General features: G+C 38.8%; 1 protein-coding gene and 1 long non-coding RNA gene across 9 annotated transcripts in view; one reads left to right on the top strand and one right to left on the bottom strand.

Annotated features, from left to right (window-relative positions):
* The window catches only part of MEF2C (myocyte enhancer factor 2C), a 152567-nt gene extending 147313 nt beyond the window's left edge, over positions 1-5254 (bottom strand). For 5 of the 8 annotated variants that reach the window (XM_039219371.1, XM_039219370.1, XM_039219372.1 and 2 more), the window contains exon 1: positions 4998-5253. The gene's annotated coding sequence lies outside the window, so the exon portion shown is untranslated. Of the gene's footprint in view, positions 1-4997 lie in introns of all 8 variants that reach the window. The other 3 variants (XM_039219374.1, XM_039219375.1, XM_039219377.1) reach the window with 2 other exon arrangements.
* A 163-nt stretch (positions 5255-5417) lies between these two features.
* Positions 5418-6573, top strand: LOC120221794. The gene is made up of 2 exons (XR_005525896.1): positions 5418-5563; positions 6139-6573. It is a non-coding gene; the product is annotated as an uncharacterized LOC120221794 (long non-coding RNA).
* The last annotated feature ends 13209 nt before the right edge of the window (positions 6574-19782 follow it).

Genomic DNA, 19782 nt, shown 5'->3' with positions numbered 1-19782 from the left:
TGTAATAGCACTGTATTATTGACCAAATTTGAAAATCCTAAATGTCAAATATTGTTAAAATGCTATGTGTTTTGAATTATGAGAACTAAATCACACAGACATAGGTAATAGAAATGAACTATGTTCGCTCTAGTATCTACATCTGGATGCTCAAAACACTTGTGTCAGTGGAAGAAATATGTTGATGTTTTTGTGCACATGTATGTTGTATGACAACTCAGGAAGAGGCCCATAAATGACACAGGTTTTTGAGTGGATCTTTTGAATTTTAGACCCATTTGGGGAATGCTTCCTCCCTTTCATAAATATTTTAAAGAAAAAATATTCAGAAACTAATGTATCCATCTTAGCGAGTACAATCAGAAAGTTGTTTGAAATCACAGGAGTGTAAGAGTATCAAAAGTCTATGCTTATCATCGTACTGACAGAAAACTCACACCAAAGTTGGTATCCACTAACTTCGACCCCATTAAGACAATCTGCTGATCATGAGAAGTTATGTTCTAACAAGTCTTCCTTCTATTATGTAGACTACTACACTCCCTAGGCACGCTTTTTGTTATTTTCTAATAAAGTGATGTATTCCATACTTGTGGGAAATATGTGCATTTATCTTTACTTTTATTCTTTCTAAACCCTCTTTTTCTTTATTCCATTTCACATAGAAATCTGCAAGTATAAAGACACAAGGTAGGCAAAATTTTCTATCTTTTCAAGTATTTCAGTGTTTAAATAAAATGGTCAGTCCCTTTTCAAACTGTTCATCAGGCACTCCCCGATCAACTCAGCTTTCCAGTTTCCAGGCCTAGAAAATGGAAGCTTTGCTATTATGCCTATGTTTTTCACTTGGAATAAAAGTGAATATAAACAGTGAATATATAAACTGGAACTGAAGATAAACTTATTAAAACTTAGTAAGATATTGTTATGGTCAAAGAAAAGCTGCAAGTGTGTGCCACAAATCCACTCAGATGAAACATCTCATTCAATAGAATTTCCTATCTTATAATAATGCACAGAAAATTAAACACATAAATATTAATTTTATGTATCACGGAAAATGCAGGCAATGAAAATGCAATGTTTACATTTATGGGTGACTCATTAGTGTTTTATTGTGTGAAACACTAGGAGGCATCAGTTGGGTAAAAAAGGACTTCAATTTTTAAAGAAGCAAGAAATTACTGTAGAGTGGATGTGTAAGAAGTTGGGGTTTTCAAAATGTTATTATGTAAACCAAAACTTTATTCTCTGAAATAAACTCTCAAAACATCATATTTTGTTGTGAAGAATAATCTGTATATAACATTCATGAAATACATGTAATTTGACCAATAAACACCTATCAAGATATATTTCAAATGTATAGATTCATAACTATGTAATTACACATTTTTATGAGGAATATATTTGGTAACAGAATAACATAATGGCTATTGACTACTCTGCATTTTCTGCTCAGTTATTCAATACCATGAGTGTATGTTTTATTTCTGGCAAATTCTGTTTTGTGCTCTCTACAACGCCTCTGAAAATGTCTACTGCAATTAAGTCTTATGATAACTGCTTCACATAAGCAGCCAGAACTTGATGTCTGTTCATAAAGAAGTGATGGAACTTAAAATGTAAGCAATGAAGGTATATACGTGAAGGATGTTTTCTTTTGCTTCACCACTGAAAGCGTGTCATTTGAAAACTGAGTTTTCTATTGTTTGAATGGTTGTTCATAATGGTGAAGCAACAGGGTTGTGGTATACTGATCTAGCAATCATTGGAAATTGGAGTATCTTGCCATTCCTCAACAATCAGCTTTTATCTTTGACCTATCAAAATAACATGTGAACTGCATAATCCGCCTTTTGTAAGGTGCACAGACTCTGCTGTTGCTCCTGGTTTTGTGAATCGCCTCTGTAATCTGGTTTGATTTCCTAAAGATGACAGATCTCGGTGAACAGTCAGGCTTTACTGCGTGCAGGGCAGTCCACGCGCCCGTGAGATTAAGGTACAGTGCTGAGGTCGGGGATCTTAATCACCTATCCTTCCACAGGCAGCACACAGAGTGAACATCAGTGATTAAATATTTTCATTGTGGCCAGGCAATCACTATATTCATAAAATGAGTATGTGCATTTTTATAAATTTTACATATTAATCTGCCTGGTGTGTTCTCTGAGGATGCGCTTTTGAAACAAGTAGAACTTTAGCAATAATCTCTTTAAAGTCCACTCTGTAACCCGTAATTGCACATGAAATTCCCCCACGTTGTCTTGAATCATATCCCTGAAGCCAGGGTTCTCTGTTAAGAACTATTTTTTTTTTTTTTTGTTATGTAGCACAAGTGTTGCTGCACAGATATTTCCCCATTTTTGTCACTTTCTGAGATTTCATAGACTCAAAATATACCACATGTAGTGTTGGGACATAAAACCACAAAACATACTACAATAAACAGAAGAAAGTTTTGAAATATAATGTTAACATATGCCAAGGAGTTATTTAGCTCAGCTTTTATAATAGAAATTTAATACAATAGGTCATTTATTAGAAAGATATGGTTGTAGTGTTATTCAATTTATTGATTCGGTGTGAGAGTGAGGGCCAAGAAAGAAATTTACAGAAATCTGAGAAACATAAAACATGATGCTTTTTCAGGATTCAACTTTGAATCATTAGACAGTCTTTTTCACTATTGGAATAACCATTTCCACCAAATTTTGAAAATTGAGTATACATACATATATACATATATATATATATATATATATAAGAAAAGAGACAGGTACAGTAGAGTCCTTTTTATTTAAATTTCATGTATTTAATGTTATGTGTTCCCTGTCTGAAAAGTTAATATTATATGTGATTGCATACTTTTAAAGTATGAAAAGCTCAGAAAAGGTGGAAAATTGAGTTTTTATTATAAAGTGTTTATTTGGTATTTAAACCTAAGAAACAAATGAATACTTAATAAAAGTTAGGTCTTTAATATTGTCTTTGATGTGATACACAGCAATCAGAATGTAAATAGCGTAATTAATGAGTGAAGGAAAATGCTGTCTTTAGTAAGAAGTCTGGAAAGTATGCCACATCTACGCCAAAGCTTTATGAATTACAGTAGCAAATAACAGTAGATTTTTATAAAGTTTAGTAAAACTTAAAGATAACTGCAAACTACTGTCTCATTAATATGACTGGGGAACCATATTTTAAATATTGAGTTTAAAGTGTGCTTTGATGAAAACTTTTAGAATTGTTTGTAGTCTGCTATACAACCAAATGCAGTTTCCTACAAATAGATTGAGATTTTTGATTTTAGAGATATTTTTCCTCTTAAGATAGGATATTAGATAGGCATATCTCATTTTACCTGTCAAATTCTGAATCCACTTGCTTTAGAATTACTTCTTTTAACTTAATAATTTTATGTATACACTGGGAGACAATAATATGGTTTATTAATTGCATTATATTTAGTTCAAACTGACGGAAAAACAAAAATACTGCTCGTGTCTTATTGGCATTTTCAAAGACTAGCCAAAACTGGTATTATTTTAAAAATGAAATAAGATGTTTTACTTTCAAATTGGAGAACTGGCGATTGTTAATCTATTTAAAGCTAAACTTAGTATGCAATACAGAGGTTAAACGGGGTTCACAGGTGGTCACATTTCCATGTCCTTCCAAGTCTCTAGGGATTGGAGTTATTATACTCTACATAAACATCTTTACTCTGCAACCACAATTCCACTGCAAGGTGCCAGTGAAAAAGAGGCTGGTCACTTTTTTTGACTGGTATAATGAGGTGGCTGGAGTTCCCTTTACAGCACTTAGAAAATATATTCAGTCACTAACCATTTCACAAGACAGTGACTATTAGAGTTAGTATCAGATTCACAATAGTAAAATGCACTTTACGTCAAAGCAATTCTCTACTGAGGACCAGTTAAAGAACTGGCAGAGAGCCTGATTCTACCTATTATACTGTCAGCATTTACATATAAAGGTATTTTATACAAAAGACACACATTCCTACACTGTGAAGAAAAGAGCTTTTTCCAAAATATGGTAACTACTGGACCTAGAATAGGCAGAAATGTTTCAGATATAAAATTTCCTTTAAGAATTAATAGCCACATTCCGGTAAGAAGATAACATTAGTTATTAAATTTAAATCCTTGCATAGTATTTAATAATACAATAAACAGTGTGGAATGTCTTTATATATACTGCTTTTGTGCCAAACTTTATCACTGAGTTTGGTAACTTTCATCCAAAGTCCAAATAGAAGGCAATTAAAGTGACTTAACCTTGTTTGTTTTTTAAATAGCTATGCAATTGACTTGACCTGAGTAGCAATGCATATACTTGAAACTCCAATACAAATTGTGAAATGTATAGACTACCATGGCCAGGGTATTACTTTTTGCCCACACCAATTGAGAAGCCCTCTATCAAGCCAGCACTTTGGTAAGGGAAGGAGATGCACAAAGGTATACTCTGACAGACAGCCATGCTTTAGCTTAAACTAATCCCAAGAATTAGTGGCTCAGAAGCATAACCCAAAGCAAATCAGAGTCTTGGGGGACTCACAGGAGCATCTTTCCACAATAAACTAGAGGCTAAATCTTAAGGCATGTACTTCAAGGTCACAGAACATTCTGTGAAATATTAAAATCCACCAGGCTCCACACGCTCCACCATATCAAACATGCTAATGACGTGAACTAACTTCATGAAACTTTAAACACACTGGTGTGACAAGGACGAGTCAGGAGTGATTTCAATAACTGATGGCAAACGGGTAAGACTATCTAAAAAGTTACTTTTAGCAACAGACAAGGAAATCACAGAATCTAAAAACAAGAATGCACAACAAGCCTTAACTTCAGCCTTCAAAGAGGCACAGGAACAGACCCAGTGCCGTGGAATACACTGATGCAGATTTGAGAGACAATACCCAGGCTATTTCTATTTCCTCGAGAAATGTCAGAGGTACTTACATGAAGGAAGCCCCCGATCAGATTAGTCCTTGGGATATTTTCCTTTCTTAAGAGAAAGAGAGAGAGAAAAACAAAAACAAAAACAAAAACACAACAATAATCTTTACTTCGTCCAGCCTTGAAGTGTTTCTCCACCTGATTCAAACATGCAGCCACGGCGACCCACACAGAACCTTCAAAGTCAATCCAATAGCAGCCTGAAGATGTCTGGGTGTACGCGTGTGCTCAAGTGTCTGTGACTGCGAGCAGAGCGAGCAGGGAGCTGGAGACGAAGTGTGTGCGCGCGCGGGGTGAGCGCGCGCGGGGGTGGCGCGCGCGGGGTCGCGCATTCGCGCGCGCCCAGGCCGCTCGGAAGAGGAGGAGGAGAAGGAGGTGGAGGAAGAGGAGGAGGAAAAGAAGGAGGAAGAGGAGGAGGAGGAGGAAGAGGAGGAGGAGGAGGAGAAAGTAGCTCTCAGCAGCCGGCCGGATTAAAAGTAACCAGACTCGTCCAGAAAACTGCGTCCAGGAAGGAAGTGACAGAAGACGAATGGGAAAAGGAGAGCCGCTCGCAGCCTTTGAAACCTCGCGTAAAAAAAGGCGGGGGGGAGGGGGGAGGAGTGGTGGAAGGATATGGGGAGGGGAGACGGGGGTGGCAGGGAAGACGGAGCAGACGGGCTTGGGGTTCTAAGCTGCACGTCCTAAGAAGTGCTTCTCGCCTTCTTGTTTTTCCCCTTTATTTTGCCCTTGCCCTTGCCTTTGCTTCGCGCCGCCTTTTCCTCTCCGTCTCCCTCTCCCTCACAATCCCAAACCGTTGACTCTCTCCTCGCGAGCTAGAGAAATCACCAGTTTCACTCTCGCAAAAGGGGGGCGGGACTAGACCTCGGAGCATTTTAATAAAACAAACATACAGCAGTTCCCTCCTCACCCCTCCAGTCTCAACTAGATTGATAAATTACTCCACTACACTACTTTAATTATGTATATGGTATGCAGAATAAATCACTGAACATCAGTACCTCAATCAAGCACTTTTAAATGATAATTGCATCTTGGTGAATCAATCTTTCCATTCCTGACATTTTGCTAATTTTAGTTTTACGGTGGGGTAATGGCACATGCCATACGCACACCTAATGACAATTCTTTATTGCACGAAATGAAGACAACATCGCGAGCGGAGGCTCCCCGCTCTCCCCACGCCGGCGCTGAGAACGCTCGGAGAACCGTCTCCGGCTGCGGCGCGCTCGCTCCCCGGGGACTCTGCGAGCCAGCCAGCAGGAAAGTCCTTCTAAAGTCGGCATCTTTCCTCTGACCAATAGGAGCGCGACCCTAATATTTGCTCTCGTGACTTTCCCCGGGTTTGGAGCCCTGTTAACCACTTCTTTCTTCTACCGGTCCGAGCGCTCCTCTGTTACTCACGCGGAGAAGCCACCGTCCAGGATGTCTGCAGCCCTCGATTCCAGCGCGCTTTTCCTGCACGCCCAGAACAGGCGGTTTTCGGCCCTGAAAAGCTGGAGGGCTGGAAAGCGTGCCGAAATACTTCTCACGTGTTAGTAATGTACAAAATAATAAAATAATTACCAGTATTTGAAATCTCGACTTCATCGCGGGGCCATGAACTTTCTAATCAGTTTGGAAGTATTTACCGAGGCGGCAGCTTCCTCGGAGATTTCCCCCCTCCCAACGCCTACTTCTATCTCTTCCACACCTTACTGGATTTTATCCAGAGCATTAGCATGTAAACCAAACCAACTTCCCAAATGCATTAGGCTTCCCTATCCGATAGCTGATGACTTCACTTATCCTGAAGAGTTTCAGCTGCACAGGAAGCAGAAACAGAGACTGATAAGGAAGATACTTATGTTAAGGTTGAAGCACAGTGAACACTTGACCTTACCAAAAAAAAAAAAAAAAAAGTTAATATTCAAGATTTAGGAAAGGTTACTAGGGGTTGGGAACTTCACTCTAGCCAATTACACCACACCCAAAAAGTCAAAGATAAAATACACCAACTAGTACACAAACCATGAGAATACAAGATTGCATGCCAGTAGAACTATATAGATCATATAAAATGTTTAAACCAAATTAAAATCTTTTAATGTTGTGAAAGGAAGAAGAGAAAATACATTGGGGAAATAAAAAGATTGAATGTACAGGGGTAGACAATAGGAGTATACGGAAATATTTAGCTAATTAAAGATATTTCCTCACTTTAAAAATTCCTTTTAGCACTATGTGTTTAACCCAATGAGTAGTTGCAGTTCCTGTTAAGTTCTGCACTATGCCTCTAGACTATTTTAACGCATGAGGACAGTGTGATTCAAAAAAGCCTCCAGTTTCATTGTAGGGGCTATTTGATGTCAGTAGCTTTCCTCAGAAGAGCAGGCTCAACATTCAGGTGTCTGCCCCAAGGCTTCACGTGAAAGGAGAAGGTTGATTTTACAGGCAAGTACAACCAGATCTGAACAATCTTTAGGCTTCTGGCTCATCAGCATTGTGACTATCAGCACAGCTGAGTCTCTTGCTTTTATTATAGGAAAGCATGGCACACTGTTACAAAGCAAAAGCCACCTGAAACAGTATTATTTCTTGCAGATTAGTATCTACAGTATATTTATTTGCCTGTTTGTTTTTCATCTGCCGAGTTTGGTACTACCATGAATTCATTTTAATAATATGGCAGAGATAATCTATATCAGGTTTTCAGTTAAGGTACATTTTCTCAAAAAAGAATCCCAAAATTTAAAGGGCATAGTCATTTTGAATAATAAGATATGTCTCTCTACGGTGGTAAAAATGAAATTAATTTAATTTTTTCCAGATTCACAAATGCGTTGACAAAGCAAAACATTTGTAGGAACATCTAAGTGTATTGTCATAATGCCTGAAATTAATGTAATGAATTGCAATAGCCTGTTTTACATGAGCAAATAGACATAGGTGATACATGACTGTCAACCATACTATTTTTTATGGATTGTAGATTACTTTTATTTACCACAGTACTCTTTAGATTTTGTTGGTTTTCCTTCAAAAAGAAACTATTTTACCTTTTAACATCCTAAGGAATTATTTAATAATAAACATTCTAATAAATTCATCATTACCAATGGTAGTACAAGCGTTGAAAAATATGTATTACCCCACACTGTGGATAATTTGGAAATAATTTGGATCTGGAATTTATCACAGTTGGCCTTTTAAAATATAAGATATTCCCCTCAGCAGATTTAGCTTTTAATTATGTGTGACCTAAGTTAATATTAGCATTAGTTTCCTTCCCATGAGCCTTTATGGTTGTAGCAGAACAAAAGAGGTTGTGCAGCAATATAGAATAGAAAGTCACCGAGATTTAAAATTATCCACTGGTAATCCACAAAGTGATTAATCCAAAATGTGCTTTGTATTCTTCTTTAATACTCTGTGGTTTTGTTTGTTTTTTACCAAAATCACCCTGATCTTTGCCACCTAATGGTACTTGGCTAGTATCATAGTAGGGAGGAGCTTGCTTTAGGTGTTAGAAGGCCTATGCTCTCTGGTTCATGATTTCTGCCTGACTAATGAGTATGTCCTTTATGGGCTCCAGTTTGTTTATTCATAAGTGAGTTAAGTGAATGCTCTGATCTATTCCATTTCTATGATTGGTAAGTTTAAAATTCTTATACACTTTAAGTCAACTGGATGCTAGTGGCCTATCATGTTAAATAAGAGGTGACAAACCATTTAAGATAAAATGATGTCTGGGATTGATGTACTACTTAAATAAGTTTTTTCCCTAATCATCAAATATTTCCTTCATTAAATCATTATCATGTTTTATTATATATGAAAATATATATTAACTCATTCCCTGTCTGCCCCCCCCCCCCGAAGAATTGTTTAGCAATATACTTCATTAAGTGTCACAGAAGTTCCAGAAAGCGGTGGTCCTGGGTCTTGAATCTGAGGAAAGCTAATTTCTAATTTCTGATAAAGGTTGTGTACCGTCTTACTCCACCCCCCTCTCTTTACTACTTCCCTACATTAAATCAGCAGTCTACCAAAACCCTGTTCACTGGGTATGCCTGCTTTTAAGCTTGGCCCACGCTGGGTGTAGCTCTTGAAGTGAGCTTTAAAAAATTATTTTAAAGTAAGCTGGGGCGGTTGCCACGGCAACCCACCCTAAGATGAAGAGAGGCTATAGATTAATCTACCCCTCAAGATTATTCAACTGTATAGTATTTGTTCTTCAGCCAGAATGCTTTCAACACAAACATAATTGAACATAGAAGTTCAGAAAAATGTAAAAAGTAGTAAGCTACAAATTCCAATAGCATTAAAAATGTTAACATCTTTTTATAGTTATAGTACAGATGACATACATAACTTCCCCTGAAATGGATTAATTGTAAAGAAGACTTGCATAGGTAGGCCCTGAAAGGTGACATGTGAGCCTTAAGCAAAATGGCATGGTATTGCTTATAATGTAAAGCATACAATGGTTACATGACTCTTTATCACTTTTATAGTTGTCTACTTTGCAAATACCTAATGGCAAAGAGTCTGACAGTTTTACCTTTACGAATTAACTTGGTGGTAAATGATATAACAAATGTTCAGCACTCACCACATACACATACAGTCATTTGCCTTCCATTCTTTACTTCATCTCTTCATAGAAGTTACTTCACAGTTTGCAACTCTTCTTTGGCACCTTAAAATGTGTAAGTACAACAAGGTACATAATTAAAAAAAATCTTTTTAGGAATGTTGATATTAAAGTACATTCAAATAAATTTATTTTTAAAACTTCTAATCTGAAGCAACATTAGCATTAATTCTGATTTTAAGCCACATGAATGTATACTAAATACAAAATTATTAAAATTATCATTAATTGTGAAAATACTTATAGTCTATAACACAAATAGTGCCAAATATCTAAATTTCAGAAATTCTTTAGGTACAGCTTTAGCCTATGCACAGTATACACCATATGGACTGCTTGTGATTGAGAATCTGCAATATGCAAAGGATTTGTTATTCCAAGCCAAGGTTTAATCATATCCTTTATCTCATATCTAAAGAGCCTATATTTATCTTTATTTTTGTACCTTTAATTTTGTATCTGATTAAGAATTACAAAGGAGAAAGTCAAATCTATCATATCCCAAGCTAACCAAATTTGTCAAGTTGGGATAATGAAGTTGCAGCTGAAGTTGCTGAAAGGGCTTATTGTATATGTCGCCTAAAGGCCAATTTTAAATACTTTGGGAATAGTGGTGTGGATTCAGTCCCCTTTATGAATTCTATTACCAATAATACCTTTTTCCTTCCCTGAGCGCAGACAAACGCTCCTGTGTTCTAATCTCTGCTTGGAACTAGCTTCCTATGACTGAATACACAAATGAACTTCTCCTTGGCTTCAGAGTGGGTCTACTCCTCCCAACCTTGAGACAATGGTCAATATCCATTTACCCATTTGTATTAGGAAGAAGACTTTTCATAGCGAAGACTCATTAAGATTGAGAAAGCCTCTATATTTGGGTTGACATCCTTACGATTCATTTTTATTTTTAAATTGCTTCAGTCAAGGAAAACTGAATTTTGGCTACTTTTATTTTAGGGGCGTTAGCCGAGTTTAGTCTCTTAGGCTCAAGCCCACAGTGAGTTAATCTAAATTTAGTGACTAGTTGTGAGTATCTAGTGACCTGGCGAATACCCTTTTTCCCAGCTCTGCTTGGTTTTACAGTCTGCTAAGTGGGAATCCTAATACACATCTCCCAGGGCCTTTTCGTCTTACAGAAATGCAGTCTTCATGGAATAATGTCTGAAAGATATGCTAAGGCTTTTAACAATGCCACTACAAATTATGACACATTTCTTCCTTTTCCTGGATCAGTATGCCCAAATATGGCTAGATCAGTAATTTCCTTGCAAATGTGTGGCAGATTAAAAAGTATCCATATGCATGGCTAAATTTAATGGACTTTACCTTCACTTACAAAATCGTTAAATGTTCATCGGAACATTGATTCTATCCCATCTCTCGAAATATCACAGAAACCTTCAGAGAATGGATTGTCACACTTCCCTTTTTAACTATTTTCTTTTTCTAGACACCTCTGTGTGTGCGTGTGTGTGTGTGTGTGTGGCCTTTAATTTTTAAAGATTTTTACCCAGGATCGGGGTGGGGGTGGGGGTTAAAAATCTCGTCTTGCGTTTTGGTGCCCCCTTCTTTGTCTGGGAAGCAGAGGGCTGGAATTCAGTTCGGACGGCCCCTTAAAGACCCAGACAGGGGACGCCTCTGGTTTCAGCAGCTTTCTCCGCTGAGTTATTGACTGCAGGCAGCAACAATCCCTCCGGGTGATTTGTGTGGAAAGCGAGTCCGCGCTGGCTGGGCGTTCACAGGGGCGCAACAGCCGCCACGCCATCCAATTATTGCCGGTCGTCCCCTCCAACACCGCTCTCCACCTATATACTCCTTTCTCTGCCCGTCGTCGCTTCCCCCCACCCACTTTTCTCTGAGCGGACCGACCTACCGACTCCTTCTCAGCCCGTCTCCGCTTCCCCCCACCCACTTTCCTCCGAGCGGACGGAGCCGAGGGGGCGGGGGCTCCCTCCCGGGAGTGTTTCTAGAGCTCCGAGGCAGCTAGTAGGGGGTGAGTGCGCCACGTGCGTGCGCCACGGGCGAGGAGGAGGCGGGCTCCGGGCCCTCCGGGGGCCTGTGGGCCTGGGTGCGCGGAGCGGGGGCGGGCTGTCTCGGCGGGGAGCGTGCCGGCTGGTCTTGAGGGGGATGTCACGGCTCGGGGAAAGCGGCTGGTGGTTTGGCGGAGAGGCCGCGGGGTGGGCTGGCAGGAGGGCGCCACGGTGCTGGGCGGGCCCTAGAAACGCTCGGTGGCGGTGTCGGGGAGTTGCCGCGCTCATGTGGTTTGGGGGTCTTGGGGATCTTTCCCCCATGTTGGAGAAAGACGACCCCGGAGAGGTGGGGCCGAGTGCCGAGCGTGGCGCCCAGGGAACCCACCTACGCACGCGGCACAAAGCGGTGGCACGCGGTCGGCGTCCGGCGGCCCCGGCCGCCCCGAGCGCTCTGAGCGGTTTGCGCGCCTAGGGGAGCGAGAGCGCGGCGGGCGCGGGTCCCGCCGCCGCCCCTGGCCCGCCAGTCAGCCCAGTTTTTCACCTGACAGACCAATAGGAGAAGACGCGGTCCCGGAGCCGGATTTTATAGCCCAATCTCCAAGGGTCTACACGATTATTTAAAAAACTAACAGCCAACTGCTGGCTCTGGTAGTTAGGCTGCCTCGATGGATCTGTGCTCCTCTTGGCTAGGAAAAGGCCACAAACTACACGACAAATGGGAGACGAGGGAGAAAAGACACGAACCCCCCCTCCCCCAAACTTCCTTTCCGTTTCCATCCCCTTTGTTAGCACGTGAGAGCAGTGCTGGGATCTCTTGCAGAAATGCCATCACAAAATGCAAATATCTGGGCTGTCCTTTGATCCATCCGTGGAGCCGTATCAAGGGCAGCGAGAGTGGTGGAAAGATCAATGCTCCAAAGGCGTTGTAAAGTACCCGCTGAATAAATCAAAGGTGTGAAGTGTTTATATTGTCATGCTCTTGAAGCTGTGAGCTGCTACCAATATGGTAGCCGCCAGCCGCCTGTGGCTCTTAAGTTTAAGCTTATTAGAATTACATAAAATTTAAAATTCAGTCTCTCATTTATACTGGCCACATTTTAAGTGCTCGGTAGCCACAGGCGGCTGGCGGCTACCTTATTTGACTGCGAGATGTTGAACATTGCCATCATTGCATAAAGTTCTATTGGAATGTGCTGCTCTAGAGTTTTAAATGAATGCTGGTTAAAAAAAAAAGAAAGAAAGAATCTGCTTTATGATACCAGCCAAATTTTAGGACACTCTTGGCATTTGCATTTCCTGGCACTAGTGTGGAAAGTTTTAAAGTCAGAATTTCCGTATCTTCTTGCTGAAAGAGGTCTTAGGGAACATTTAACACAGGCACCTAAGTTTTTACAGGGAAGGCAAGTGGGGCCCAGAGAAGTTAAGAGAAGCACCCCCAAATGATGCCATAAATTTAGAAAAAAGATAAGGTCACCAGACAGGGTCTATCTAGTACACTTTGTGCCAGACCAGGGCACCTTGCCTGCGGTTGGCTAGGCAAATTAACCTGACAGAAAAGGGACCTGATAGAAGATTTTCCACAGGAGTACCGTTTTACAAAAGAAAATACTTCTAAGTAGAATAACACCCAAACTAAAAATATATTATTGGTAGCGACATAGATTCATATGACGTCTTCTTAAAGAAACTAGTTGGGATAACATTGTTCTTATTTATACTTAAAAAATTCTGAGGAAATGGAATTATCCTTTTAAAGTAAGAGCTACAGTTGGTTAAGCATCCGGCTTCAGCTCAGGTCATGATCTCAGTTTGTGAGTTCGAGCCTGATGTCTGGTTCTGTGCTGACAGCTCAGAGCCTGGAGCCTGCTTCACATTCTGTGTCTACCGCTCTCTCTGCCCCTTCCATGCTCATGCTCTGTCTCTCTCTGTCTCTTAATAATAAATAATGTTAAAAAAAATCTTTTTAAGAGCTAAAAAGCACTTTTAAGGTCTGGGAGGAAAAGTGTTAGGTGAGAGTTGTTACCAAAGCATAGCTTCCTCAAGTTTGATGAAGATGATATCAGGTACAATTTATGGAACCTCCCTTTGCCTCAGTTTTCTCATCTGTATAAAATGTAGAACATAAAGTGCTACTCTTAAAAGTTCATTATGAGGATTAAATGAGTTACTCAGCGTAAAGCACAAGACTGGAAATTGGCAAACTGTAGTAAAAGCCATTCTTATTCTCCTGTGAAGAATTTCTGCTTCTATACCATCAAGTTCCATATTCACCCTTACAGGGGTAGACACAGCATAAAAAGTTGGAGAAGTAGATTATCAGAGAGGTGGGAATTGGTTCAGGATGAGAACTTCATGAGTTTTATTTTTCAGAGGTAGAAGTCTCTTCAGTCCTAAAATTCCCTGACCAAATGAGTATAGATTCTTATTTCCCTTTCACAGGCATGGTGTCTCCAGGATACTTCCAGACTTTCATTGTCTTAATTTATTATTTTTTTGTCTTGAGGGATGCTTCTTTATACTTATTAGCTGCTTGGTTTTTGAAAAGGCATTGGAAACTCGGAGTCCATCCTCTTTCACCCTGGTTGACCTTTGGAATGCTGTTGTCAGCCAAGAAGACATTGATATCTTCAGTCTCCTGCTAGCTTGAATTCTTTAGGGCAGAGCCTGCTCAGATTATCTCCTGATGTCATTCCAAGTGTCTGATGGCCATCTATGGCAGCGGGGCTGGGCCAGGCCTGCTGGGAAGGGGGAGACCATGGAATGCCTAATGGAGCATTCTGTGCAAGAGAAACCTAGAGATTGTTCTCTGTTGGATGCGTGATCAACATTACAGCTATGTCTAGAGGGCTGTTTGCTGCTTCTTGCAATATGGAAGCCATAGACATTTTGCATTTTTGTTTTTTTATTTTTAATTTGTTTATTAAAAAATTTTTAAATGTTTTATTTATTTCTGAGAGAGAGAGAGCGAGAGAGCGAGAGCATGAACAGGGGAGGGTCAGAGAGAGACAGAATCTGAAACAGGCTCCAGGCTCCGAGCTGGCTGTTAGCACAGGGCTGTAATGTGGGCTCGAACTCACAAACCGTGAGATCATGACCTGAGCTGAAGTCAGACGCTTAACCGACTGAGCTGCTCAGGCTCTCTGCGTTTTTGGTTTTAAATAAAATCCCACTTGGGATGTGTATGATTCCTATTGATTTCAATTGGTGTACATATGTATTACAGGAAAAAATGAACTCAGAAAGTGTTAACAGTTAACAATTTATATCTGGCGTTTCCTATTCCTGCTAACTCTCCTTATTAGGAACACCAAAATAAGACAAAGAAATCTCGAAAGGAGAGAATAAAGCCACCACACTGCAGGGGCGCCTGTGTGGCTCAGTCGGATAAGTGTCCAACTTCGGCTTAGGTCATGATGTCACGGTTCCTGGGTTTGAGCCCTGCATCGGGCTCTGTGCGGACTGCCAGCCCAGAGCCTGGAGCCTGTTTCAGATTCTGTATCTCCCTCTCTCTCTGACCCTCCCCTGTTCATGCTGGCTGTCTCTCTCTCTCTCTCTCTCAGAAATAAATAAAACATAAAACAAAACAAAACAAAAAGCCACCACACTGCAAAAGGTACCTTGTTTTCTTTATCTCTTTAGGTAATTTTCTGAAACATGGTGTTTTACTTAGTTGAGACCTTCTAAAATTACTTCTTAAATATTTTATTTGTAACCTAAAATTGTAAACCAAAGAAAATAATACAAATTTTATTTTTTAGGAAGACAAGATCATGCGTAGATTAAATGCTTCCCATACATACTAGATTTGAAAATGAGATACGTAATTAAATCCATATTCTAATTTACTAGGGAAAGAGAGAATTCATTATCATTGTTTGGGATGAAGTCGTCTAAATTATTTTGGACTATGGTGAAAATTAAAAGTAAAATGCAATAGAACTTTTAAATTTAAGTCCGGGCTTAAAACTAGTTTGTTTTACCAGTATATATTAGTTCACGATGACAAAGACCAAACCAAAAAGATGTCTGATTTCCTATAGGTATCTTTTCTACTAAATTTATAGTTAAATATTTCAATATGAATAATATTCATATTTGTAATACTGTGATATTTGTAGTATATGTGTAAAAATAATACTATCTTATTAGAATAAGAGTTTAAATAAATAAATAATGCCTAATATTTAATGGCCCCTCACTATTTTTAGTCTTGTATTAACTGTTTTAATTGATTTAATTGTATTACAGTTTTATAAACTTTTTTCTTTTTATGCAAACAACAGCCTTTCAGACAGATACTACAGTTTTCTCCATTTTACAGATTTTAACAATTGAAGCTTAGATAGGTGACATTACCTGCCTGGGGTCTAATAGATCATAAGTGCCAGACAAAGGACACGAACCTAGATTTGTTTCCACTAGATGCCCTTAGCTGTGATGCCGTACTCCTTCCTTAGACTTAAAACCTTTGCTCATTTATAGGGATGATGAGATCAGGGGATGATATAATAGATATCGATTTTATCAAAAATTGATAATCGATTTTTCCTCACCAGAAAATATTGCAGAAATACATGTCACAGTATGTGTCGTTCTCTTCAAGGCAGACAGCTTAGGAGGTTGTTTGCTTATTTCAGTAATGATGTCTTTAGCATCGGTCGCTATAGAAATCTCTCTAGGGATTTGCAATGCAGTCTTAACAGTTTGATTGTTGGCAAATCATTATCATTAATGATGAATTTGTTGGTGAAACTAAAGCCAAACCAAATGTAGTGAACAAGGTGCTTGATGGAAACTATGATGTGATAATAAAGCAGCAGATTATTTGATATCTGACACAGAAATTGACACTACTTGCAGATACAAAAGAGGGTTTTCAACAGTATTCCCGGTGTGAATGTGTAGCCTTCAAGGAGATATTTTGGCAAGTAACACCATTAAATCCGATAAATTTTTAAAAAGTTAGTTTCACTAATTCAAAGTTACACATTATGTATGAACATCATGGGAAACATTCCTTTTCAAGGAATGTTCAAGAGGCAGGAAAGAGTAAATCGAGACCCTAGATTAGAATCCAGACTCAGGCACATAATAACCATTTGCCCCAATTTTCTAAGTGTCCTTGTTATTAAATAGGGAAAGAGGCAGGGTCTACACAGGATGATCATTTTGCTGAGAGGAGGTGTAGTCACCTAGTGCCTGGCATGTAGCAAATGCTCAATAAAGTTAGCTAACGTTATATTATTTCACCTTCAAGGACTACCCCATGTTCCTGAAACACATTTCAATGTCTCATATATCTAATGATATTTTAGAAGATGTTCCCTTTTCTATCAGTTTTCATGCTTAAAGCATTTTTTAATTTCACTATAGAGCTTTTTATATTAGAAATAAATATATAACATTTAGGATAGTATGTTGATTAAACCAATATATTTCATACCAAGAAACCTTACATTTTGGGGTTGCCAATTTATATTAGCCTTGTTCAGTATCATTTTCAGAGAAACATATTTGTGTGTGTGTGTGTGTGTGTACATGTTTGACTTTATCAGACTTAGGACAGTAATTATATATCTGTTTGCTCAGAATAAGGCTTCAAGGCTTTATTTTTTAGTTATGTCAGATATCTTCTAGATGGCTTTTGATGACATAATCTTATGCTTAAATTTAAGAAAGCTTCCCATAAATATATAGAATTAGTGGCTTCTTATTAAATCTGAGTTTTTAAGTGTGTTTAGATCAATACTATGTGTGTGGTATAGGCAGAATTATAAGGTTGCTGAAGCTTGTCTTTCTGTCACCAGCCTCCCTATACTCAACCTTCAACTCGTCCTTCTTTCACCCTGGCATGCACCACTCACCCAGCAGCAATTTTTAAAATCAATAATAGCTCTTTATTGAGTGTCTCTGTCTCCTCACAGCCTTTCGCTGATGTGACCCACAAGGTCCTTTGATTCCTCAGCAGCCTCTTTATGCTCCAGAATTCTCCTGGACTATGTTCTATCTGAGGAGCCAGCCACTCCAACAGTTTACTTCAGGGCGCACTATCAATGTGTTACTTCTTTACATGAACTTCTCTTCAAAAGTTTTCTGGAAGGAGTTCATTATCCAAAGGAGTATCCATGATTACACAAATTCCATACATTCCCTGCCCAGCGGGTCAGGAGATGTTCTAGGGAGGAGACTTTCTGAGTGTCTTAGGTCCCTCCCACTTCGCTGATGTGTAAGTGAGCCCTGGGTGTGAGTAAGCGGAAAGCCTGGCTCTTACTTGAGGAAGAAATTTTATTATTTTTTTGAAGAGATTGTGAACGGAAGATGAATTTTCTATCAGCTAAGTATCATGATGCTCCTTGAAAATTTGTCTACTTATTTTTTAAAATATAATAACACTTTAGTACCTCTTGCTCCGGTCTCTTTTTCTATTCCCTCTTTGCATAGAAGGCACACAGTTGTTGCATGTCCCTTGTGCCATAGCTACCATATTGTCACTTTGTCTCACCCTGTGTGTACTCCCTTCTTCCCCTAAAAGTCATCAGAGGTGTAATTAGTGATTATTTCTTCAAAAACGTCTTGAAGAGGATATAAGAACCCTGTGATGAGAATGTGTTTGCTTCGTGGATGAAGATTAAAATTTGAAAGGGTTGGAGAGAGGTTCAGGGTTGGAGGTCAAAAAACATTCTGCACTTTATCACTTCTATGAAATTACAGATAAAGCATCTTCCTATAGGTAAAGATGAATCATGTACATTAAATATTTCCCAACTTTGTTTGGCATTAAACCTGTAAATATGGAGCATCCATATCAAATGTGATGTACTTTATATTGTATTCCAAAGAAATTCAGAAATGAAAAAATTTGATTCTAAGTAATAGATTTTGAGCACTGCTTACAGAAGGGTAAGTAGGAAACATTCTAGTATTTTCTTTTTTTATTCCTTTTGACCCCTTTAGCAATAGCAAAATAGCTAATCAATAGATTTAATTCTCACTTTTCCATTTCCTTCCCTTTTTCCTTCTTCCCTTTTTTCCTTCATCTTTTCTGCTCCATCTTTTCAGTTTCAGTTGTAAATTTTAAATTTTCAGTTGTAAGGTCAGTATAGCCGTAGACATACATACACACACACATACATGCACACACTGGTTATTAACAATCAGATTTTTTTTCATACTTTGGAAAGTGACATTTTCTATTTCAGAACCATAGAATATTATTAATAATACTTTCCTGTTTATTTGAGTAACTCCAAAAAAAAAAAAAAAACAGCTAACAAGGGAGCTTATTTCAAAATAATTGATGATGTGTGCTATAGATAATATGGTCATAGAAGAGTTTTTATGATTTTCTGTTACTAATCAGTATAATTATTCTGATTACAATAATAACTCAGCGAATAAGGTATGTTCTTGTGTGCTTTATTTTTGAAGGATTTATGTTCATCTATCCACACATTCCACACATTTTCACCTCACCCTCGTGTAGCTGTGAGATTCCAGTTTGGGTAGTGTATGGCCCGCAAAACAACTTGCACACTGGAAAATAAAGCCTGTGGGTTCCCTTACATTAATGCTGGGCCATGGTCTTCTAAACTCCCTGGGTCAGTGATGATCACTTGAGTTTTCTAAAACTTGAATGTATATGCGTATATACTTCTCATAACAAACACTGTCTGTGCTACTTTAAAATGACTTTTCTGAAGAGTCAATTCAAGCCATTTTTCATATTTCAAGTTGTTTGATTTAGTGCCTGAAACTCAAGTAGAACTTGAGAATGATTTTTGACTTATCTCTAGTGTTGAGTTAAGCTTATCATTTGCCAGTCCACACAAAAATAATTAAAATAAACTATTTAAATGCAAATATAACTTACAATAAATAAAAATGGACATATAACTTATATAGCTGTGTCCATATGTTTCCTTTGATCTCTCAGGACCTGAGGTCATTGGGTGCTAGTTTTCTCGCTACTGAAGTGCAAGAGAACCAACCCTCTTGAAGAAGGGAAGGCTCTAGTGAGGACTGAACACTCTAACGCAAATTTCTTGTTCTAGAGAATAATTTATCAGAGGGCCTCAGATTTGCTCAAATTCCTAGCCTTAACCTCAGATCCCCTGAGCGAGAACCTCAGGAGTCTGCATAGTAACTAGCTCCTCACGTGTTTCTTTCATTTATTTTGTTTTCAGCC

The sequence above is a fragment of the Hyaena hyaena genome, unplaced genomic scaffold, assembly GCF_003009895.1.
Source record: "Hyaena hyaena isolate Hyena2069 unplaced genomic scaffold, ASM300989v1 scaffold_815, whole genome shotgun sequence".
Classification (NCBI taxonomy): domain Eukaryota; kingdom Metazoa; phylum Chordata; class Mammalia; order Carnivora; family Hyaenidae; genus Hyaena; species Hyaena hyaena.
Note: the sequence above shows the minus strand (reverse complement) of the source record. Positions and strands in the feature narration are given on the sequence as shown.